The sequence below is a fragment of the Delphinapterus leucas genome, chromosome 1 (genome assembly GCF_059928025.1).
Source record: "Delphinapterus leucas isolate spDelLeu-1000000601 "Yukka" chromosome 1, BTC_Dleu_Yukka2, whole genome shotgun sequence".
Lineage (NCBI taxonomy): Eukaryota > Metazoa > Chordata > Mammalia > Artiodactyla > Monodontidae > Delphinapterus > Delphinapterus leucas.
Window position 1 is genome coordinate 70,662,174 of NC_143129.1, and position 25,301 is coordinate 70,687,474.

General features: G+C 43.2%; 1 protein-coding gene across 7 annotated transcripts in view; it reads right to left on the reverse strand.

Annotated features, from left to right (window-relative positions):
* The window catches only part of PBX1 (PBX homeobox 1), a 279,800-nt gene that overhangs the window by 248,065 nt on the left and 6,434 nt on the right, over positions 1-25,301 (reverse strand). Inside the window, exon 1 of one of the 7 annotated variants that reach the window (XM_089911883.1) lies at positions 13,075-24,038. The exons of the other annotated variants lie outside the window; for them this stretch is intronic. The gene's annotated coding sequence lies outside the window, so the exon portion shown is untranslated. Of the gene's footprint in view, positions 1-13,074; positions 24,039-25,301 lie in introns of those variants that run through there. 7 annotated transcript variants of the gene reach the window in all.

Here is a 25,301-nt window from a genome sequence, read left to right on the forward strand (position 1 = left end):
AGGGTCCTAATCTGTAAAATTAAATGGTTAGACTAGATGTACACTAACCAATAAAGTAAGCCACTAGCCACGTGTGGCCACAGAGCCCTTGAAATGTGGCTATTCTGAAATGTGCTGTAAAATGCACATATAATTTTGAAAACGGTACCAAAAGAATGTAAAATATCTCATTACTAATTTTATATTGATTACATGTTGAAATAATATTTTAGATATATTGAGATATACTTTTTAAAATTCACTTCACCTGTTTCCTTTGACTTTTTTAACACGGTAATTGCAAATCCCAAATTTTCTGTTGAAGTTTCTTTTCCTCAGGGCTGGACTAGATGTTCTCTAAAGCCTCTGGCAGCTTTAACAATCCATGTTTCATTTTGTGCTTCTGAGTGACTGTCCCACAGCAAGTTATTAGCAGAAGAGAATGTAAACCTTTTTCCTCACAGAGACTCAATTTCCTTATCTCTAAAATGGGGATAATGCCACCTTTGATGTGAGAGGAAATGGAAAAATGATCTGAATTTAAGACAGAGCTGTGCAAATTAAGTTGTTATAATTATCACACTATACTATTACTTCCAGCAACTGGGAATGACAGGGATAAAGGAAGGATAAAGTGGGAAAAGTTAGATTCTTTCTAAGGAAGAGAACATCAGTTAGCCTAACCTTGATGTTACCAAGCTTCTAGGCACAGATGAACCCTGAGAGAATTGGAGATAACCCTCTCGAGAGCCAGAGAGACTCAGAATCACCATGCAGAGTCAAGGGAGAAACCCAGAGAGTACTAGTAAGTGCCTGCTTTAGGTGTGAAAAGCACCTTGGTTCCCAAAGCCCAAAGCACTTTATACTTCACAGTGGAAAGGATGGTGTTTCTGAACTAATTAAAGCTAGAAAGCAAAAAAAAAAGAAAATTAATATTTTTGCAAACTAGTGGCTATTATTTCATTACTTTTTAGCCCTCCCAACAACTTTTAGCCAAATACCCACATTTTTACAGATTTATTAAAAAAAAACACCACCAGAAGTTAAGTAACTTGTGGGGCTTCCCTGGTGGCTCAGTGGTTAAGAATCTGCCTGCCAATGCAAGGGACACGGGTTCGATCCCTGGCCCAGGAAGATCCCACATGCCTCAGAACAACTAAGCCCGTGCGCCACAACTACTGAGCCTGTGCTCTAGAGCCTGCGCGCCACAACTACTGAAGCCTGCGTGCCTAGAGCCCATGCTCCGCAGCAAGAGAAGCCACGAGAATGAGAAGCTCGCGCACCACAACTAAGAGTAGCCCCCACTCACCGCAACTAGAGGAAGCCCGCACGCAGCAACGAAGACCCAACACAGGCAAAAATTAATTAATTAATTAATTAAAAATATAAAAAAATAAAGTGAACAATTGATTAAAAAAATAAGAAGAAGTTAAGTGACTTGCCCTGGGTCATGCAGCTAGCTGGTAACCACAGAAGTTGAAATTCACACCCATGTCTCCCTACTCAATTAATTCTTCCCATCAGGAAAAAAGGGGAGAAAATATGGGGCAGACTTAGTATTTCTAACCTTTAAGGGAACAGCTTAATTCTTCTCAAGTAGCCCCAGAATCTGGGGTCCAGCTAACATTTGGAAGATAGAAATGCTACCACCACAGCAACTAACCCACAGTCAAAAGCTAACAAGATAATTGTGTCTGGATCTATAAATAGGTGGGTTGGGTTTAAAAAGAATGTAAGGGTTGTGTGCCAGGGAGGTACTAGTTCCAGTGTGTGGAGAGAGAAAAAGGAACCTATCGTAACTGAGTATTCACAAGAAAACCCAGGAGGAGTCTTCTTCGTCAGCAAGGCCAGTAGGGCAGGGGAGAGTGGGGGGACAGGCGTGTTTGCAGGAAGCAGCAGACTCCACTCAGCAGGGGTGACGGCACAGTGGGAAGGAAGGGGATCCACGAGGGATAGAATTTAAAGCGCTGACACCTAGCTGGCCACCTATGGCCACAGATCCTGTACTGCTTTCCAACTTACTATGTGGAGGTGCCACGCCAATCCCAGCAGGGTCATTCCCTTTCATTCTGCCTGAACCAGTCTAGGCCTGACCCCAAAGCCTCCAGGAACAGCTCCAGCACGCTCAGACACCGCTCATCCTCAAGGGCAATGAGAGACGATGATCACAACCCAGGCCTCCACGACTTCTTTCTTTTCTCAACAGACTATCAACTTTGCAAAACCTTGAGACTGAAATGGCCAGTTGGGGACGATCAGAACTTTGGACAGTCGGCAACGAGGCAAATTAGAAGCAATGAAAGTGGCTTTGAGAGTTCCCATCAACTCAACTGAGAAGGGCGGCATGGAAGTTTACAAGTTAAAGTGAATTGTTTCTGTTCCCTTTCCTATGACGCACATGGGGATGAACTGGAAAAGCCTCATGGATTCTCATACTGAAACCGTGAGCCCTAAGAGGGGACCCTGGGTACTAGGATTCCCTGCCGCCCTCACTCAGAACCACCATCTTGGAACACAACTCGGCTTGAACAAAGACCCTCCTCCCCATCACCCCCCAGCTCCCCAACACCCACCCCCTTCATCTGCCTTCCCCTCCAGCCACATTAACTGCTCAGAAACACAGTCACTCCACTCTAGAGTTACTCAGGAATCGCATTCTTAGAATAACTCATCAATTATACCTGTCAACTTGCCAAAAGTACCACAGGGGAGGTGGAAAGTCTAGACTGCATCTAACTGCAGCAGCAAGCACCCCTGTTCGCAGAGGGCCCCAACTTTGCAAATGGCCTTGACAAGCTCACAAGAAACAAGAAGCCAGGAAAATGCAGGAGTGTCAGGTTGGAATGCAGACCCTATCACCAAGTTCCTCTCAGGCCCAAGGTAGGGCATGCATATCTCCCCATTTCTCTACTTGTAGACTAGGAAAATCCACACCCGTCTGCTAAAAGGATGTTCTGCCACAGAAGACCTGGGTTAGGAAACGGTGAAAAGAAATGTCATTGTGTGACTTAAATATAAACACAAACTCATTGTCAACAAAAGTGCTGCCAAGAAAGCAGCGCCATGACGGACAGACTTTTTAATTAATTGGCAAGAATCATTAGTAATTAAAACATTTATTATATGCAAATTCCGCTGCTAAATCTTTGGAAAGTTTATTCTGCTAAGCAGGATAAATATTCCCGTGAACACCATTTATGTGACTAATATAGTTAGAAAGCCCCCCTTTGTTAATCTGTGAAAAGGTAAGCTTTCACTCAACTTAGCCTGAAATGAATCAGGATCCAAGTTATCCAGAACCCTAATGAATAAGGTGGTCCCTTGATTACAAAACTCTTTGTGAACAGAGCTATTCTGGGAAAAAAAAAAAAATCACTGGACGTGCACTGTATTTCCATGATAATGCACATAACTATTGACCAAACTAATCTTAGGGAAGTTATTTTTAATCACCCTGTGCCTCAATTTCCTCACTTGTTAAATAATTATTTCCACCTTGTAGGATTGTTGTATACTTTAAAGTGAAATAACATATATGAACAGAAACGCTTTGCACAATGAGTGGCACATAAAACCTCAGTAAATGTTAGAAGTGTAATCATGCATTCGAAGTTTTTAATATCACCAAACCTCAACATCCCTGCAGAGTCTTTCTTATAATTTATTTGGTTTATGGTTTACTATAACAAATCCGCAGTCAGAAGGAGAAACAGACCCCAAGCGTCCTGACTCCTGAGATCAATTCCCTGTTCATCATCCAACAGAAGGAATTCTCAATTCCCTCCATCATCCAAACTCTGAAGGGCTAGGTGACAGCATCTACTTTCAGGTTTCACAGAGTTCACTATGATTTTGAAGATTTAGGGGAGCAAAAGGCAATAGATCTTCTGGCCATAACGCCAAGCAGGATTTCACGCTGTTGTCCTCCCCACTAAGGCTCACCAAAAATGGCATCTCACAATTTAACTTCCTCCTCACCAATTCAGGCCTCATTTTTCATACACCTCCCCCCACCCATGCTTGTTTACCTGAACTCAGCAGTATACCTGACCTTGGAGGCACAGGGAGTGGAGACCATTGGGAACCGTGGCAGGAGTGCATGAATCCTTGCCAAGCAGTACAAGTAAGCCAGCCCAGAGCCCCAAAACACTAAAAAAAAAAAACCTGACGAGGTCAGGACTATGATGGAAGCATCCTCCTTTTGGCCTCTCCCTTCCCAGTGAGAGCTGGCCGAGGTATTTCTCCTATCAGCCTTTCTCCATGAGGCTCCACGTCAGAGTCAATATGCTTATTCTTCTCTGAGAAACAAGTGCATTGCAACAGGGACAGAAATCTAATTCCACCTCAGTCAGTGGCTCACTCACTATAAGACCTTGGAAAAGTCACTTCCCCTCCCTCCCTGGCAATTCAATCCCGGGAACAGGAATCAGAAAGGCATTCATCAGCCCCCTTCCCATAGTGAGAGGTGGATAATATCACCTCCACCTTAAATACTTCGCAGGGATCGGAGAGGATGGATGAGCCAGCATTACAGCCAATATTCTACTCACCGCCAATAAACAACTCACCTTTTGGAAGTAAACGGGCTCTTTCCAGGGCACCAGGGGATCATTTAGCACTCAGAAATAAGTAACCTGCTCTGTGGTCCTCTGATGCCCTGAAAAGTGTAATCTACCTCCAAAAAGTGAGCCCTGAACTCCCAGAGAATTCGTTTTCTCACGGTAGGATCAGAAAGCTTCGATGTTTCCAGCTTCAGGAAAAACACCCCTGATATCTTTTTCCCATCCCTTTTCTCCCCTCTGTTGGGCCCATCTCCTTACAGATCATCCTATTCTCTCTTCTCAAACAGAAACCAGATGAAACCGTCTGCAAACAACTTGGGAATGCTCAGTGTGTGCCTGGGGAAACTTAAACAAAAATCCTTTCTGGGCCTGCCACCCTCCCCTCCCCCTCCCCCTCCCCCTTCCCCCCTCCCCCTCCCCCTTCCCCCCTCTCCCTCCCCCTTCCCCCCTCTCCCTCCCCCCTCCCCTCCTCCTCCCGCCTCCCCTATCCCTCCCCTCCCCCTCCCCCTCCTCCCCCTCCTCCTCCCCCCCCTCCTCCCCCTCCCCCCTCCCCCTCACTCCTCCCCATGGTTGTTAAGGGCCCAGCCAGTTAATGGGAAATCTTCTCCTTTCTCCCCCCTCCCCCACAGCCCCTCTCCCGGCTGGGTCCTCAGCATTTGATTCCTGTCTGTCACTGAGTGATGAGGACAAAGGGTGAGGAGTCAGGAAAAGGTCTGGGCCACTTTGTTCAGAGTCTGGATGCGAACTTTGGATGAACTCTTCATCAGGGAGGGGGCTGGGGAGGAGAGGAGAGGCCAGCAAGGAGAAATTCACTGCTCTCTGGGCTCAAGCCTCAAAAAAAAAGAAAGAAAAAAAAGGAGATAGAAATATTCTCTTTAAACAACAGAAGGGGGAAAAAATAGGTTAGGAGGGTGGAAACAGCCTCCCTCAGCCCCCTTAGAGAAAAAGAGGGCAACGTGTGGGTGAGGGGGGTGTGCTTAAGAAAACAGAAGGCCAGGGCACCGCTCTCTAACGCGGCTGTTGGGCCCATGCTGTGGGCTGCCAGCCAAGAGCTAGTTTTGTTTCTTCCCCCTCCAACCGGTCTCTCTTTCTCCCTCTAATTTTTTTTCCCCCTAAACCAAAGGGAATTCCTAATAAAGCCACACTAGACTTGCAGAAAGCGAAGGGAAGGAAGAAGGGACCAGGGATGGAAAAAGACAGATCAAACCCTATGCCATCTGAAAGTCCAAAATATGCATGTAAAATTACAGCACACTTCATCACGTGCATAAACCCATATGCATAAACCCGAGAATGTTCAGTCCTGAGTTGATTTCTCTTTTTTTCATCATCTGTGTGTATGTGTGTGTTTGCATGTCCAGGCTGTCAACTTCCACTGTGTGACTTTTCCCCCCTACCCTGTACAGGAGTTTTTTAAAAAGCACCATTAACATAGAGCTGGAACCACTGCAAAAGCCAGTTTGTCTTCTTTGTGCTCAATAAAAGCCGGCTAGAACTCTTTCACCTCCACTTACTATTGATTTTTCTATTGTACTCTACAGGCGTGTGTATCTCACTCATCGGACTGTCTTTCATTCTGTGAACCTCTCCAACCACATCTGGACGTGAGGTTTTTCAGCTCCCAGTGATGGTATCCCTGTTTCATTCAATCATTTTGCGCCCGGCTGCCATCACGCAGCCACTTTGGGTCTGGCCTCTGTCCTTTGGTCTTTGCCTCAGACTCTGGATTTCAATTCCCCCAAATCAGCTGTCCGTCCCAGCAAGGAGAGGTGAAAGGGGACAAGGCCTCCCTGCATCCCCAGGGCTCTTTCCCCTCTCATTCTGCATATAAAAAGTGGGCTTAAGTGACTGGGTGGGAGATTCACACTTCCAGGGCTAGAAAGCTGTGGGAAGTTGGGGGATAGGGATGCTACAACATCTGGCACTTCTCTCTCTACTTCTCCCGGGGAACACCCCCTGGGGTGGTGTATGTGAGGCTGTTTCTTGAAGCAGAAGTGCCCAAGGGCTGCAAGTGGGCACAACTTCAAAAAAAAAAAAAAAAAACTGATGAAAAGAAGCAGATAGATAAAAAAGAGTAGATATATGTATATGCATAACTGAATCACTTTGCCGTACACCTGAAACTAACACAACACTGTAAATCAACTGCATTCCAATCAAAATTATAAAAAAAAAAAGAGAGAGAGGCAGATAGATGGACCAACGAGATGACCATTCATTAAGCTTCTGAGAAACTGGAGTTAGCAAGGGAATCTGTGTATTGAAAACCTCTCATTTTGCACTCCTATGAATAGGAAGATAAGCTCCACACATCGAATAAGTGTGCCTGATGTCCTTCCTCAAGAAAATCAGACACACAAAGATTGGCAAGTAATAACAAAAAAAAGGCAGATGAAACATTATGAGATGTGAGTATTCACATTACAAAAACGGCTCTTCGCCCTACAAAAGGAGTGCTACAAGCCTAGCCCTGGAAGAGACCTCTTAATCTTTCAAATTGAATCCCTTCACTTAACAATAAGGCAGCCAAGACTGCCAGAGTATAAGGAACATACCCAAGTCCCTGCTCTCTGTAATATCCCCATCCAGGGTTCTTTCCATCACACACATTGTTTCCATGAAGCGAAGGAGTGGACTCAGATAAAGGACACAGTTATCAAAACTGGACCCAAACACTTTTCAGGAACTTATCCACACAAAGTGAAAGACGCCGGTACCCATTACCTGAAGATACAGCAGAAGCTGTAGCATCCTAAGGCCTGGTGCACGAAACCAGGGAATATGAAATAGGCACACACATAAACATCAAACCACATTTGCTATCTCCCTTGTGTCCATCATCCTGGGCGCCATCCTTAAGTGTGAGGTGTGAGGGTTTGTGAGGTCGACCTCCAAGTTTCATTCTCCGTACAAAATCCTGGTGGACTGCTGCCGCTGTTCTCTCTGTGGGCAGCTCACCTCTATCTTCAAGTTCCCTCTGGGGATAACAGCCTCAACAGGCCATCGTCAAACCTCTCAATCACACCTCTCTGTTCAACTCTCTTGGGATCTTGAGCTCCATATTCACTGCATGCCCCACCAATTCTGTGTTCAACAAGATTGCTAAAACTATGCCATGTTCTAAATCAGCCCTGCACATGCCAGCCAATCTGTGAGTTCTCTCTCTTCGATTCTGCTTCGATTTTGTAAGCAGTGGTGACAGGATAGGTTAGAGAAAAAAAAATCTTCAAGTTGGGTTGTCGTTTGTAATTGACAATGCATTGTACACCCATATCTCACTGGAGATTCATAACCTCCCTGGAAGTGGACAGAGCCAGGGGGATGATTGTAATAGTGCCCACCTTACAGGTGAGGAAGCTGGCCTGAGTGGCAGGCCCCTCGTTACCTATCTACTCAATAGTAGAACAGGCCAGAATCTGTTCTCCTGCATCACAGAGCTGCTCCAAATGGGCCTGGATGTTTCTGTTTTGCTTTGGAAATGAAGAGGGGAAAAAACATACATTTCCTGAACACTCATCACGTGCCTAGTGCCGTGTTTGAGGCTTGTGCAGGGATAACTATAGCATCCTCACCCATGAGCAGCTTCCTCTGGGCAAGCAATGACATAGATGCACATGTATCTTCTGTATCCTTTGCTCTTCTTATTCCTATTTGTCTGCATACATTAGAGCAATAACTCCACCAGGATAAACCATTAAACATAAGCAGTGGATGCTGGGTGCATCTTCCTATTTGGTTTGACAGGTAGATTTGCCAGTAGGATTATGGGAGTGATCATCTATATTTACGGTTCTTTCAACATACTAAAAAATGCTCTAATTTCCAAGGGTGTGAGTACAGCACATACCCTCTCTGTGTACATCACAGTTGTACTGTCAGGTTCCCAGATTTCTTTCTCTCTCTTTGACTTTAGTACCCTAGGAAGATGCCATCTGTTGAATATATGAATGAGTGAATGAATGAATGAATGAATGCATATAAGCACTGCTTATTCAAGGGATAGTAGAGAAAAGGGGTGAGACTATAAATTGAAAGTTATTTTGTTTATTAATGACACAAAGGAAAGGGGTCTTATTCAAGAAAAAAACTACACATGGGTGTAAGATGTAAAGAAAAAAGTTTACAGACCAAAATGCTAAAAGTTTCTCTGCTAGACATCCATTGTAATTAGCTGCCAAGATGCCCAACTTAGGGTGAGAGTCTTGGCAACTAGAAGAGCCTTAAACAGAGTGGTTCTGCTGAGCAAAAGAGTGGAACAGCCACAGAAGAGAATCAAAGAAACTGGTTCTAGTGGTCTTTGAATCAAGCCAAAGGAACTCTTCAGGACACTTTTATTTAAGTGTACTGACCCTCAAAGACCACACAGCCCTCCTCAAAGTCCACAGTGAGATTCCTGGTCTAAGACAAATATCCCCACTCTCCCCAGGAGAAGCCCAAATAGCAAAGCCACTAAAGCAAACGCAGGACCCTACAGGGAACAGGGCTCAGGAGGAGGGAGATGTGTAGGGAAAATGAGCTTTTTGATACTCTTCACTTGGCAACATCTGAACTGCACTGGGATGGGGGAAGGATATCCTCAGGGAGTGACCCTGAAAAGTGACAGCCCGGTTTGAGATATCACAGACTCCAACTAGGAATTTTCAAGCAGGGAGGGGGCTGGCAGGAGGAAGGTGGGGGCAATTCTTCCTTTCTTCCTCCCCAAGGACAGGTTTAAATTACACGTGCTTACACTGGGAGGGGTGAGGGGAGAAGTGTAGAGGGTGCCCAGAGAGCCTCTTACTCAATTACTTCCCCTGCTGTGGGGTCTACAACAGCTTTCACGTTTTAAAAAATCACACTTTCAACTTCTTGGGTTTATTTGTATTTATTACTATTACTATTATTATTATCTAATGGAGGAGTCCTTTTCCAGGATTCCAATTGATCTGATGGGAGGAAAACTGGGCAAAAAGTCAGAAGCAGAAGCAAAGAGAAAGCTGGCATAACTTTGGGGAGAGGGGAAAGAAAAAAGAGGAGGCTTTGTAGATAGGAAAAGACAGGACAATTTGAGGATGGGAATAAAAGGAAGGTACTGGAATCTGAGCCATTGACTAGTTAAAGCAGCTGCCCCTCCCACCTCTGCCTCTCCCACTGAAAGGTTGTGTCTAGCCAGCTTCCTAAATCTGATTATCATTTGTCTTACACGGTTCTCATGTGACGTCTCTTGCACACTCTTCCCGCCCCTCCGTCTACCTTGTGACACCCTGAGCACCCTTCATCACCCCAAGGCCGAGACCATAACTCAGAAAACCCAGACTCAGAGGAGCCATTCAATAACAGGTTGATTCTAACCAGAAACCTCTTTGTCTCTGAGCACTGGGTTTGGAGCACTTCACTGGAGTGATCCAATAGATCTAAGAGGGATTTCCATCCTGTCTTCTTATTTTTTGACACATTGCAGAAGCACACACATAAGGTTCAGAAACTAGTACGCTCACAGCAGACAGCAGTAATTTTGGAAATAATTTCTTAAGATAGGCAGTCTGAAAATAGAAATAAGTACGATTCAGATTTAGATGAATTATCTGTGACTCCTTTTTCCCTTCCTTCCTTCAACTAACACTTACTGAGCATCACATATATACCAAGCACTGTGCTAGGTATGCAGAGATGAATAAAGCATGGCTCACTAGTTTACCACCTGGAAGGGGAAGAAGCTTACAATCTCAGACAAAACTGCAATCATCTTTCTGGAAACTTTGAGAGTGTACAGAGGGTTAAAGACTGTGCTATACTTAGGTCACCTGCAAGGCCCTGATCAATGGCTGCCCTGAAGCCCCCTCTATTTTCTCCCAATGATAAGCAATTTGAGGACAAGGTCCTATCTTGCATTTCCCATTGTGCCTAGCTTCGAAGTCAGCACCAGGTAAAGGTTTTTAAAAAGAAAGGAAGAAAGGAAAAAAGGGAGAAAGGGAAATATGAACGTAAAAATTCTCTGATTAATATAACAATGAATAACTAAAAAATTAACAAAACTGGGTAAAAGCCAGATGTGGCAGTTATCTGTTCTTTTCACTCTTTATTTTACAAGTATGTCCCAGGGATCATTCGTTCTTCCTGGTCTTAGGATCCAGTGTTCTCTATAAGTCATTACAGGAATGGTAGTGGTGGCCATCACTCTGACGGGCAGCGGGGCAGCGGGAAAACGAACAGTCTTCCCTCTGAGGCTGCCAGGTCAAGTCAGGAAGAGGCCAAAAGAGGGGTCCCACTCCCTACCTCCCTGAGGCCCCATCACACCCTCATCCCAGAGAGCTGGGGGTTGGGGAGGCTAGGGTAGTTAACCAAGGACCTCCCCCCTAAAAGAGAAAGGAAATGAAAATGCTAATTTGCAAGACAGTGGCCTCACTCCTCACTCAGATGCCCTCATCATTCCTGTTTTTACCCTCCCCTCTCCGGGCTTAAGGATCCAAACCCCAAACTCCAAAAGCAGAAGCTAGCTGTATTGAGAGTGTATTTTAAGCAATCTTATACATCATTTCACACACAAAAAATGTTCATGCGTCTATTATACTTATCAAGCTAGAGTACAATGTATCTATTAAGATGTATCTATGCCAGTAGACCATAAACTCCTCAAGGGCAGGAACTTTTGATCCCTCTTTTTGATGGCAATTCTCAGTAAATGTTAATGAATGGATTTTCCCCCTCTTTGGATAAGAAGATAAAAGAGTGTTTCAATTCAAAAACTATTGACTGAGTATTTACTACACATATGCTGGGCATATAAGTTCTAATCACTGTTTTCCAGAAATTCATTAGCCTAATGAGGGAGTCAGTTTGTCAACCAATAATTATAATAAGATCTGGCAAGTGTGGTGGGGACGGTATACATAAAGGGCTACAGTAAAATATGAAATATAATATCTTGTTTATATGTTGAGGGCAACATCTATCATATCATTTAGCATCTTATTAGGAACCACAGGAGAAATTCTGCATGCAGCCAACAACTGATTCACTTTCAATTCTAAATGCTTTGAAATTTGAAATCGAGCCTGTTTCCCTTTTTGCTTTTGCTACCAGGAAGCAAACAGTCAAATCTATAGCCAGCCTCTACAGGATCTAGACTGAACAAGGTCCTAAGACTAGTTTGATCCAAAGTGTCAAAAAGCTATTTCCTTACCAGCAAAAGGCTTGGGAAGGCCACAATGAGAAAGGATCTTGTGTGTGCAATTTTACATACTAATGCTCCCTTGCACTTTATTTTTCTACCTTAATTTTCTCTTCTAATTTCCTCATTTCTTTAGTAAATCTCTTCGTTTTGCTTGTACCTTCTGGTAAGCTGCTTGAATTCCTCTTTGAAATGAGATGAGCAATAAACAAATAAATAAATAAGATACATAACAGATTCTATTCATAAATAGAAGAGAATTTCATTCCTGAGTATATAATCATCTCCAAGAAAAAGAACATTCATATGGCCATAAGGAAAATGACAGGAAGAAAATATAAACGTGGGGGAGGGACTTATAATAGATATTGAGCTAGGGCAGTACAATTAAAGGTGAATTTATTTTCTTTTATAATGTATTTTCTTTATTAAGGTCTTCCTGGGATTATACTGTTTTCTAAACAATACATTTAAACATAAGATACCTTGAATTCTTTTTTTTTCCTTCTAGCTCCTGGGGTGATGTGAAGATAACAAGCCCTGTACCATCACCATCCAGGCCCATCCCGGGGACTTCATCTCCACCCAGGTCCTTGGGAGGCAGCTGTCCCCTCCTCTAAGCTGAGAACACCCACTCATTAAAAACAGGAGCTGCTCAATGTGCCATTCTGAAAAGACTGGCTCTGCAACTGGGCAGGTGAGACTTTCTGGTTTCACCAAGGAAGCTTCCATTCAGTCGCACACGCAGGTGTGACAGAAGGACAGCAGGACCTGGAAAGGCATGCAAGAACAAGACACTGTGTCCGGCTTTAAGTTCCCGAGTCCTAGGCTTCTGAGAAGGAGCTAGAAAAGATGACATAGATATAAAATATATATAAAACAGACGGGCAGTCAAGCTTTAGCCCACCTATGAAAGTAAGTCATGCACGCTGCCTGAAAGAAATCAGGTAGATTCTAAAACAGCAAATAGGCAGGGGCCTAACAAAAACCAGGAAACAGGCCCAGGGAGAATTTTGGACTTATCTCCTTTTATTTATGTCTTACAGCCAACCACAGCCAAGAGATAATGAAGTTCATGTACCTGAGAAACAGGACCAGAAGTGGGCAAGCCAAATGATTTGTTATTTGGACACCTGAGTAGGATTCCACTGGATTTTCTGGGGAGAATCACAAGCTGAAGGGCTGTCACTCAATGGGAATGAAAATTTTGGTAGAAAAATCTACGTTTAGTAAAACTTCCTGAGTCAAACCTGTCCCAACAGATCCTCTCATAAGCTGTGCAATTTTCGGGAAGTTCATGAAACTCTCTTTCAGTTTTCTCATCTTAAAAACTGAGGCAACGATAGTAGCTCCACATGTGCTCTATGCATTAACTATTATTACCTGCGCACAGAAGAATTTCTTGCTCCAAAGGGGAAAAGGGGCATCACCTCCGCTGACGTTTTCCGTTCAGCTTCATGCTAAGATGACCCACCACCACTCTTCTCCCAGCCTGGGGCCCACGGCAGTCTTCCCTTCAAATCACTTGGATAGGGTAAACATGAGTATAAAGTAACAGCTTAACCATCTACACTGCCTGCCTCCCTTCCTCGGCTGACAGCCAGGACAGACAGACTGTGCGTCTGTGTGTTCCAAGAGTAGGAGAAGCCTCCAGGGCTGGCCTGTCCCAGTAACTGGATTGAACAAGCTCCTAGACCAGTTTGATCCAAAGAGACAAGCAGCTATTTCCTCACCAGCAGAACGGCTGGGCCTGGCTGAGCCAGCCACAGTGAGAAAGCCATCACCGGAGTCCCATAAACCTTAAGGAGACAGTAGGTCTAATGGCACAAGGCCTCAAAGAGCATCAAGTTAACCCAGTGTCTTCTACCAGCAGGGGGGGAAAGAAGGGAGCTGTGCAAGGGGAGGGTATGAATGTGAAAGATGAAGCTAACCATGAAAATTTAATTTGTTAAAATAATGACTAGAAAATGACAGATAATGCACAAATTGTCTACATGCATTTACTGAATACATAATAAATGTGTGTGTGAATATACAGAACTATATATGCATACCCTGATAAAAATTAATTCCAGCTTCTCAAAAGCATCCTTGTTTGTCTCCCTGCTGGCGAGAACCCTGGCGCACAGAGGTAAATTTCACACTTCCTCTCAGCAGTCCCTCCACACGGACCCTGTAGCTTAAGCCGCCCAGGTGAGCAAATGTCACAGATGCCTCTTCGGCGGGCGGTAAATTCCAGCCATCCCAGGGAAATGCCAAGTGGTCTCAGGTCACAGGTTGGGCAAATAGTGATTTGAGGGTCTGGGGGATGCCCCATTGAAGGGGAGGAAGGGAACAAAAGAGAGTGAAAGGGGAAGCAGAAAGGAAAGGAAAGCAGAGGCAGGGTTTAGCGAAAAGCAAGAAGGCCAGCTATGTGAGGACTCAAACACAGAACATTTCTCAGGCTGCCTAAGTAAAAATCAGCACACTTTGAAAGAAAGAAAGCGTTCTGCCACGTGTATCACCCTGCATGTTCAAGAACTTTGGGTCGGAATGACATTCTCAGATACACTCCTGGCCGTAAGGAACAGAGTCCTGTCTTGGGCAGAGGGCTCTGGAAGCAAGTCAGCTGCCCATGTTACAAAGATCATGACCATGATACCGGCCCCTTACTGGGCTGTAGGTTCCTTGAGGTTAAGGCCCACCGCTGGCACATTTGTGTTTTGTGTTCCTCGGTGTCTTTCATGCCTTATACAGAGAAGTTTCATAAATATATGCTACAGCAATGAATGTAAAATAGTATACAACTCTGCAATTTCATCACGCCCTCCAGAAGGTCTAAAATGAAATGTCTAACTGGTGTTGAAAAATTAAACCCAACCAGGACAGGAATTCATTTTTAACTTTTTCACTTTTCAACCTGTGGGACATAAGAGTTTTGCCCAACATCTCCAGAAATGATGGCGCTCAAAAATATCTGGTCAAACTTACTTAAAAACAGTCAAGCTTCCATGACCCTCACTTATGAAAGCCAACATTCAAGAGGTGACATAAGTCAACATAAGTGAGGAGAAGACATATTCTATTGGGATCTTGAAAAGACAACCAATCTTTGCATACTTAAGACCAAATGGAAGCCACTAGGGAGATTCTCTCCTTCATATAAGCCTCTAGGAAGTTAATCTGCGGCTGTAGTTACCAAGATATCACAGCCTGAAACACCTAAAAAGGGAAGAGGAAATGAGTAGGTAAATGAGTAGGAGGTGGCAGTGTCCAAATCAGGAACAGAGGGAAGCAATTATTTTCATTCTTTATTATCCCCATTGCTGGTATTAGTATTGCTACTCTTATATTTTAGCTGTAACATCTGTAACAGAAGGAACATGTGAACTCTCAACCTATATAATAACCCTTCCATCCTCTCCCCCAGAGTTACTGGGATGAGAAACTCATCCTGTGAAATTAATAACGGGCCTCATTCTTCAGCTGGTGGATCAGAGACTAGGCTGGTGGAAATTTATAGAGAGAATGAATTCATAGATTTTCGAAGTAATGAGGGAATTCAACCTTCTTGCTCTACCACATTCATTCAGTAGAAAGTTTCAGGAGGGTCTATTAGAGGACTTGGTGGGTGCCCAGGGAGGCTGCAACAGAGCAATGATAAGAAAGCACAAGAATCCATTTAAGAATAATAATCACACATCAAGAACATCTTTCCTGGTGTAACTTTCGAAGAAGAAAAATAAAGTAATATGGCTTAGGCCTGAGCATGATGACAGCCCCTTCCTGCCTTGGCTCCAGCAGGCTAGGTGGGGGAGGGGAGGCAACTATGTGTGTATGGGTTGGAGGGGGGCAAACTACCAAAATCGATTCTTTACTTTCAGAAGACTCTCGCAAAAAGAAGGCAGCGTGAGGCCCCTTGAAGCCTTCCTCTGAGATAAGACAAGCCAGCACATAAGAAACTAGGTCCGTGGGAAGGCACCCAACCTTCTTCAAGTGTTAAAGAAATCAGACCAAGCTTAAGGAAAACAAATGTCAGCGCTGTTTAAAGTACATCAAGGTTCTTTGGGTTAAAAATCTCCCCAGGGGAAGATGATGTGCTCCCTGTAAGAGCTGAGAGAGAGAAGATGGGAGAGGGTTTCTGCAGTAACTTCAGATTATGTTATTTGATTCATTTCAATACCATGAAGCATCAACTGGACTATTTATTGAATAGAGAGGAAACAACACAGAGGCAACTAAGCAAGGAGCTGCAAATTAAGATGTGTGCCTGTGAGCGCGGGTACCCGCACACGCTCACCCACGTGCTTACACGCTGCCTTCTGAATTTCACTTCTGTATGCAGGACCACCACCGCCAGCGTCTGCACTGCACGACCACTTTGCATACCGAAAATGCGGCACAGACCCCGCGCCTGGCTCCCTGGGGACAGACCCCCACAACCCTCACTGCTCGCTGGAGGCTCCGATTGCTGTGGCTGCGAGGGTCCAAGCCCAGACTGAGAGGTGTTTAATAAAGGAAGGATGACTCCCGCGAGACTTTCCCCCTGGCGGTTGGGGGTCCTCTCCTATCTCCCTCTCGGGGATTGGAGAGTGAGGGCAGCTAAGGAGAGGAGGTGGCGGGGGGAGGAAGGGATCCTGGGGCGCCCAAAAGCAAGGAATCGGTGAAAACACAACCAAGCCCTTCTCCGGGGACTCTCGGCTTCCCGGGCCGCGCCCGGGCGGCCCGCGCCAGGGGTTCGGGGGCTCGAGGCCGGCTCTGCGCTGGGCGGCGGCTCCCTGCCAGTGCGCGCAGCCCTGCGGGGCGCAGAGGAGGCCCCCGGGCCCGGCCGGGAACGCGAAGGCGGCGGGCGCTGATACCCCTGCATCAGCATCAGCCCCGTGGTGAGGTCACCAGCTTTCAAGGAGGCTTCGCAGCTCCCCCAGAGCCCACTCCTCTGAAAGGCTAATTGTGCGCGCTGCTGCAGCAAGACCCAGGCGCCCGTCTACCCAGGCCCAGCTAGAGCATTACGATCCTGTCTGAAAGGGGCCTCTGCTTAGCACAAGGCCATGTGGCCGGCCACCCCGCTCCTCCAAGGTTTCTTAGCATTTTCTTAAGTTCCCAAGGTTTTATTTCGTAATGCATCCCCTTAAACTCCTTCCCGACGACTCCGACTTCTCTTTCCCACCTGATCTAAGCAAACAGGCGCTCTCATCTCATGCGTTTTCTGGTTGTTTTCTCCTTTCCCCTTTGATTAGCCTCGGGACGAAGCTGCTTTAATTTATTCCTCACACGATCTAGTTACTTCTCCGGCCTTCAGACTCCGTGCTGCGCGCAGCATCACCACCCACCCACGCATTTCCCACGCAAGGGGTTAGGGATTACAAGCACCCTAGTAAGGAGGCCACACAAAGGAAAGCGGTGCATGTGTTGCCCGCGCTTTGTTTTTAAACGTTTATTAATGTAAGCAGGGTGCACGGCCCTAGAGCCTCTGCATGCAAATTCTGTAGAGAGGAATTGACGTCTACACACTCGTATCCACAGAGAGCCTTTCAGAATAGATGTAGGCTGGGCTCGTCATCAGGGTCTCTGAGCGGCTCTCTTTGTTAGGGACAAAATATAAATGCAAACTTTCAATTCTATTAACAATGGTAATTATAAGGAGGATTCTCTTACAGTGACAAGACTTGGGCTCAAATCACCTAAAGCCCTCAGAAAAGTGACTGACTGACAGCTATCTCTCAGCCCTACCAGCACAGGCCACTAGGTAAATGTATTCCTTTGACCTACTAGCAGATTCAACCCTGTCTCAAAGCAGGACAAATAGATGGAACTTTCTTCTCACACTTACTGAACCACACTTTCTTAAGGAAAGTCAAATCTTTCTAGATATCCTCACTTTGTTTCCAGAAGCCCCACTGACAGGTAGGTGGGAAACAGACATTATTTTAGTATTTCAGCTGAGGCACACTGAACAAGCAACTGTCCACAATTCTATGGTGAAAATCAAACCCAAGTTTCCTGACTTCCTGCGCTGCACCATATGAACTTGGCAAACGTATCCTGCACTTCCAAGCCTGCAACCATATATCTTTGTATTTTCCAAAAGCAATTTTCAGTCTAGAATCCAATAGCTACAAATAGATAGGACACAAAAGAAACATAATTTGCATTCAGTCATGGAGTCAACAAGGTGGATTAAACTGGGACTGGCCTCCAGCTGGCCTTGTAAATGTGATACTGAATGCTTCAATTTAAAAAAAAAACACTAATTTTTTTTCCTGCCGGTTTGCCTTCTCCAGCTCAACTTGAATGATGGAGGCAGCTTTAACACCACCATAACCAGTTTTACATGACTGTCTGGAAAAGATATAAGGAGTCAGAGGATAAATCAGGAGTGCCATAACAATGAAAAAAGAATCGTGTTTCATAAATGCTTCACCTGCTTTCAGTGCTAGGTATCCAGGCCTTGGCAGAGACTATGTTGGGGTTCATGATCCATGAAACGTGGGGTCAGATTAGTGGCTCTTTAGAGTGGCCCATTCCATGGATGTAGAAACCTGAGACCAAGAGGTTAAATGGCATTCTCAAAATAACATAGTAACTTGGAGGCAGGCAGTGTGAGGCTTTAGAACTCTTGATTCAGGGTCCAGCAAACACAGAATTCTGTTCTTTTTCCATCGTATCCTAGCCGTACAAAAACAAGGTGGCTGCTTCCACCACCCATTCTATTTTAGGGAACATTTCAGATTTTGTTAGGGATAAGGTATCAAACCATAAAATGAGGAGTTAAGGAAAGAAAAAAAGTAAAAAAACAGAAGAAGGTAAAGGGGAAACACCTCATCCTGGCTCCCAGTAGTGGGATATTCCCTGCCAGAAAGCAATGCCTTAGATAAGCTTTATTCTGGAACATGGCTATCCATCAGGAACCAATTACAATTGTTGCAGAACTACCAGATCAAGTCTGAGTAGGGAACAATCAAGTTTCACACTCTTCCTTAGAGTGTGAAAATTATGCCAAAAAAAGAACAAAACAAAGATTTGTGCCAGGACAACCATTCTACGGCTATGCTCTTCAATATGGAGAACAGTAGCCCCATGTGGCTATCGGGCACTTGAAGTATGGCTAGTCCAAATGGAAGATGTGCTGTAAATGTAAAATACACAACTGATTTCAAAGCCTTAGTACAAAAAAAAATGTAAAATATTAATAATTTTTATGTTGACCACATGTTGAAATATTTTAGATATATTTGGATTTAAATAAAATGTGTTATTAAAATTCATTTCACCTGTTTCTTTTTACTTTTTTTTCCCCGATGGGCTACTAGATAATTTAAAACATTAAATTTAGAATGACATGTGTTCACTGCACAGCACTGTTCTATGGGATTCTCTCCCTAGAACTCTAGGATTGAAGGAAGGAGGTGCAGGAATATTGGGGTAACTTCTGCTGAGCTTTGCCCCTGACTTTTTTCCCCTCTCATATTGAAAACCATTTAAAGCATTTAAAAGCAGGGTCAGGAAGCATCTCACTGAGCCCCTAAAACTCCTGGCCAGAGCTGGTAGAAAACCGAACCTGAATAGACGGGGTCAAACTAATGAGACCAGTGGTAGACAGCCACGTGGTTTCAGAAAAATAACAGTAGTTGCCATGTATTGAGCATACTCATGGAACTATGTGCTTTATATTGGCTAGTCCTTCAACAAGCCTACATTGTATTATCTTTACTGTACAAATGAGGAAACTGAACCTCTGTTAAATCAACTTACATTACACAAGTGAGGATCTGAATCCAGATTGGTTTGACTCAGAGACCATGCTCTTTCTAGCATACTAGATTGCTATTCAAAAAAATTGTCTGATCTTTTTGGCAAAGGTCTTCTTCTCTGGGAACCTGACACCCGAGATTCTAGCAGTAGAGATTTACTTTTTTTTCTTCTCTAAAATGCAGATAGCTCTGAGAGAGGTTTCACATAAATCCTGATCATGCACACTTCAAGTCAAATAAATGTATCAAAATATTTTTTCTTAGAAAAAATATTTTTCTTCTTAATCAAAAGAAGAAAAATACTTTTCTTCTTAATCAAAGAAGAAAAATAATACAGTACACCCTTACACATGGAGGAGAAGAAAGATCAGTGATTGAAGAAAAAGGCTGAAAAATAATGCTGAGAGCGACGGAGACCAAATTTAGTGTTATTTACAATAAAACTTAAGAATACACCTACTACAGCTACTCTGGAAAACAGTCTGGCAGTTCCTCAAAATGCTAAGCACAGAGTTACCATATGATCTAACATTCCACTCCTAGGTATATATATATATCCAGAGAAATAAAAACATGTCCACATAAAACTGTTATGCAAATGTTCAGAGCAGCAACAACATATGAAAACAACCTAAATGTCCATCAACTGATTAACGGATAAACAAAATGTGGTATATCCATACAATAGAATATTATTTGGCTATAAAAAGGAATGAAGTATCAGTAGACGCTACAGCACAGCGAAACTTAAACACATTATGCTAAGTGAAAGAAGCTGGTAATAAACCATATATTATATGATTCCATTTACGTGAAATGCCCAGAATAGGTAAATTCATACAGACAGAGATCAGTGATTAGTAGGGGCTATGCAAAAGGAGAAATACAAACTGACCAGCAATGAGTACAGGGTTGTTTGTGGGAGGTGATAAAAATATTCTAAATTCAGGTTGTGGTGATGGTTGCACAGTTTTGTGAATACACGAAAACCACTGAACTGTATACTTTAAATGGGTGAATTTCATGGTATATCAAATATATCTCAAGAAAGCTGTTAAAAAAAAGAAAAAAAAAAACTACTAGTATCAAGGTTGTTATTATGACTGATACATTTTCCCTAAAGGAAGAACACATGAAGAAGACAGGAAGAGATCAGGTTGCCCTAAACTCACTTTATGTTACTCTTCCTGCTTTGAAACTTTGAGTTGAATGGATGGGCCTATGTGTTTTCAAAGGGAAAATATTTTTAACTATGATTACATAATATCTCCAGTTGCTGATGCTAAGAAAACACCATCACTAAAAATGCCATTCTAGCTTTTCAGGAGGTTGTTGTCCAGCGTGTAGATAATTAAAAACCTCTGTCTTTGCTCTTACCCATTCTTTTTTTCCCCTCTTCTTCCAACCTCGACCAGCCTTTTGGCCAGATATAACTCATTCTCACTTTAAGAGAATGGCAAGAGAAACATAAGAAAACAAATCTTAAATTCAGCACTATTTTTCCTTTTTCAGCATAGAATCACAGAGTCTTGGAATTGGCTTGGTCTTTTGGGACCATCTGGTGCAAGCCTCTCTTTTTCATATAAGAAAACAGGGCCAGAAATAATAAAAGCTAACAGTTATGGACTGTTTACTCTATGCCAGGCACTGTAATTTACATGTATTACCTCATTTAATCCTCACAACAGCCCTCTAAAATATGTGCCATTATTACCTTTATTTTACAGGTGAAAAAATGAGGCACAGAGAAGTTTAGTAAATTTAATTAGGTCACACAGCTGAAAGATAGGAGATGGGGATACAAACCCAGGTGGTCCAGCTTCAGACACCAAACCTTTAACCACTACTGTTATAGTTTCTCCTAAAAGTACTTAAGCTATCTGCCTGTCATCTTATAACTACTTAGTGGTAGGTCCAGAACTAGTACAGGTATGAGAGACCCACCCCAGTTTCCACTTACTGACAGAATGACAATGGGAGATATAGTTGAAACCAGGACCTAAACCAAAAAGGATGAATTTTTCCACCCATTGCAATCTTGATTTCCACCAATAATTGAGAGATTGAAACAGAGCCGTCAGAGGTAAGAAGACCTTCCGGGAAGTCACTACTGACCTTATTCTGCCATGAAGGGAGATAGGTTTTATAATCCCATGACAGTCTATACCTACACTTTTTTTTTTTTTTAATTCTGGAAATCACTCTGCCAAGTTCTGAGAAGTGATATCACTAAGATGTAGATGAGGCAAAAGATTCAACCAGAGGACTCTCCTGATGAGACATACTGACTACCTCACTACTTAATTATATATTCGTAGAAAAAGTTAACACAATGACAAACTATGAAATGGAATAGAATAGGAGTCTTGAGATAATTTACTGTAGAAAATACAGCATCTCTTATCTATATCACTCAGGGAGCTCAGAGCACTTTGCAAACAACTCATTAATTCTCTGCTGATTTTATTTATCAGTTACTACATTCTTTAACCCTCACCACACCGTCTCAGGTAAGAGGCAGGAGTGGAGCCAGAATTATTATATTCCTCTAACCCAGGCTAAAACGGCCATGCAAATGGACAGGGTGCTCCCAGGGGCATATGAAAATGAGTAAGAGCTGTTTTTGGGAGCTGCACCTAGGACACCGCCTCAATCATGACATTTCGGGCAAATTTTTTAATGAAAAGAAAAGGTAAAAAGTATGCTTAGAATCACTACACCAAGTTCCAACCATAACAGCATCCATCTCACAAAGGTATGAAACCAAAGTTAAGTTAACCAATGCTAAGTTTTCCTAAGGCATGCATGTAAACTACGCCTCAAGAGAAGCCAGGGTTATGCTTTAAATTAAAATTAAAATGCTTTCTTATTTAAATATGTTCGATATCTGGGTTTGGGATTGGTTGCTTGCTTGGGGGTAAATTTTGTAATTTTGCCAACAACAAGCAAAAGTTTATGGATGTCAGCAGAATGGAGAAGCACGTGAAGAGAGGCATGTGAGAGAGGCCTGGCACCAGCAGTGAGCTAGATGCGCCAGCAGGCAATGCCCGCCTCCACCCAGACTGCAGCCTGCCACCCACCTGGGGACCCACACCCTCGCTCCTTCCAGCCCGCAACACCCCACAGGGCCTAAGTCACAAGTTTCCCCTGCGTTTCCCCACTCATAAATCCTCTTCCAGCTTCCTAAGTTTCACTTAAATCTTTTTCATTCCCAATCCTCACAGACATCCTATTGTTAGAAGAAATGACACCAAATTTCCAAAGACCTCACTCTGGTAGGTCTGACCAAGCTGTTCTTTGCATCCTCCTCTCCACCTCTCAGGTGCCAGAATTGGTCCAAATCCACTTCTAAAAGTGGATGACACAAAATCGACTGAAGAGAAGGGGCTCTTCTCATCATAAGCTCACATTGTGTCTGCCACGGAGCCGTATTATTGTAGGTCTATCGCTTCTAACCGGATTATAATAAATAGTACGGGGTCTAATCACCTGACTTCTGCCTAGCACATCGCTGTACCTGAAACAGAGGTTCAAGTAAAACTGAATCAAGTAACTCCCCTTCATTTGCTCCCCTTCTCTCTCTCTGTCCCTTCCACAAAAAAAAAAAAAAAAAAAAAAAACCAAATACTTGAATTCTCTCATCAGCAAGAAAAAGTTTTTGCATTTGCCTGCCAGAGATGAACTTCTATGAAAAGTCACTCCTGCCACGTCAACCCTAAAAGGAATCTGATCAGAGGCAGCTCTAAATTGTCTGAAGTTATTTCACTCCACACTCCTGTTCTCTGTTCAAGGCCTAATCCCATCAGAATTATTTCCCTGAAATATATAGCTTCCTTCCACGGTGTCCCCTCCACCTACATACACACACACACACACACACACACACACATACACATGTACACACGTGTGTGCACACACACAAATTATTCTCTAATGCTATAAAAAGACAACGATTAGGGATCCCATAATGTAATTGCTATACTAAAAAGAAGTAGCAGGCGAAAATAATAAGGAAGGGTGAAAAAAGGTGAAATACAGCAGTAGACTTCAGGAAAAAAAAACTACAGTCTGTGATGGGGGTGTTAATTGAACCCAGAGAAAAAAGAAAAGAGAGAGAACAAAGGCATGTTAAGAAAGCAAAAAATAATTTTTATAACCTCCTTCAGTGATTTGATAACTTCACTGTAGATAATATGCAGAGGAAAATTGGCTGAAAAGTGCCATATATAGCTATTACGTTGTAAAAGTAAAAACTATTCACAACAATTACAGCTATTCGTTACTATCTATAAATAGTCTTCTTAGTAAACGGCACCCAATATTTTTTGTGTGTTTTCCTCATTTTTAAACCTGCATGATTTTTGACACAGAAATTTTTAAAAATCAAGAAACATTTAAAAATATAGTTAAAGGTGCTTCCCTGGTGGCGCAGTGGTTGAGAGTCTGCCTGCTGATGCAGGGGACACAGGTTCGTGCCCCGGCCCGGGAAGATCCCACATGCCGCGGAGCGGCTGGGCCCGTGAGTCATGGCCGCTGAGCCTGTGCGTCCGGAGCCTGTGCTCCGCAACGGGAGAGGCCCCAACAGTGAGAGGCCCGCGTACCGCAAAAAAAAAAAAAAAATATATATATATATATATATATATATATATATATATATTTTTTTTTTTTTAAGAAATGCAGTATGTTTGAATTTTTCTTCTCCTTGTCTTCCATCCCATCAACCCCACTACCACTACCTCTACACATATGCAAAACCCAGCCTATTGCTAATGTCAGAAGACAAGGAAGGTTCTTAAGAAAAAAAAGAAAAAGAGATATTAAATGGTCCAAAACTCTCTATGAAATCTCTATGTTCCCAGAAGGAACAAGCAGATAAAAGCCACTTCTGAAATACACTTGCTGGAGGTCCTGACAGGGCTTTCTTGCTGTTGAGATCTACTGCCTGAGAATTTTGCAGGCATTCCTTGTTCTTAGCGTTTATTAAAAAAAGCAAAAAGTTATCAAAATAAAAACTTACCTACATTCTCAACAAGAAAACACTAGGGTTCTCTCTTTTTTTTTTTTTTTTCTGAATATCCCCACAGTAATTTTTGACTAAATACCTATCAATCAACTGTAATCTAGACGGTGCTGCCTACTTTGGGTGTTATGCGTGTGTGTTTCTTTAAAGTTCCAAAAGGTTGGTAAGACAATCTTAGCTAGTTTCCCTACTAATTTCTGAGTTTTCCAATGAAAGTCCTTCACAAAATCAAAAAAGCAAAAGCAGCCAAGGAATGCAATCACCACGCTTCCTTTCAGGGTCCTGCCTACCTTGTAAAGACCTAGGTAAGCCCAATAAGCGAGCTCCGTGTGAGAATACAAACAAACAAACAGAGCCCACCCTAAATCAAGTAACCTCCACAATGCTTGAGACGGAAGCTCAAAAATACTCATTCAATGTGAGGGGCTTGAAAGTAACAATAGGAAAAGTCCCAAAACAATGAAGAAATGTATGTGACCTGATCATCCAAGTGATCTTTTCACTAGCTCTGTATCAAGAGGGGGAAAAAAAAAGAGCTCCTACAACTTTACAGACACTATGTGTCTCAGACACGTCAACCGTATGTAAGATTTGTGGGCTCGTAGAAAGAGGGTGAGGCCGATCCTGAGTAAGTAATCGTGCTTTAGAATCAGAGTCCTTTTCAACACACCGCAGTTGTCTCCTACCTATAACACCGAACACTCAACATTCCAGGAGAGGTTTCTTCCTTCCCCTTAATCCTTCCAATACACAAGATGAGGAATAAGAAGGAGAAAGGACTTTTTTTCTTTCTCTTTTTTCTCTTTCTCTTTTATTTTTTTTACTTTCACCCATGGGTGCTCTCTCAATCCAAAACTCTG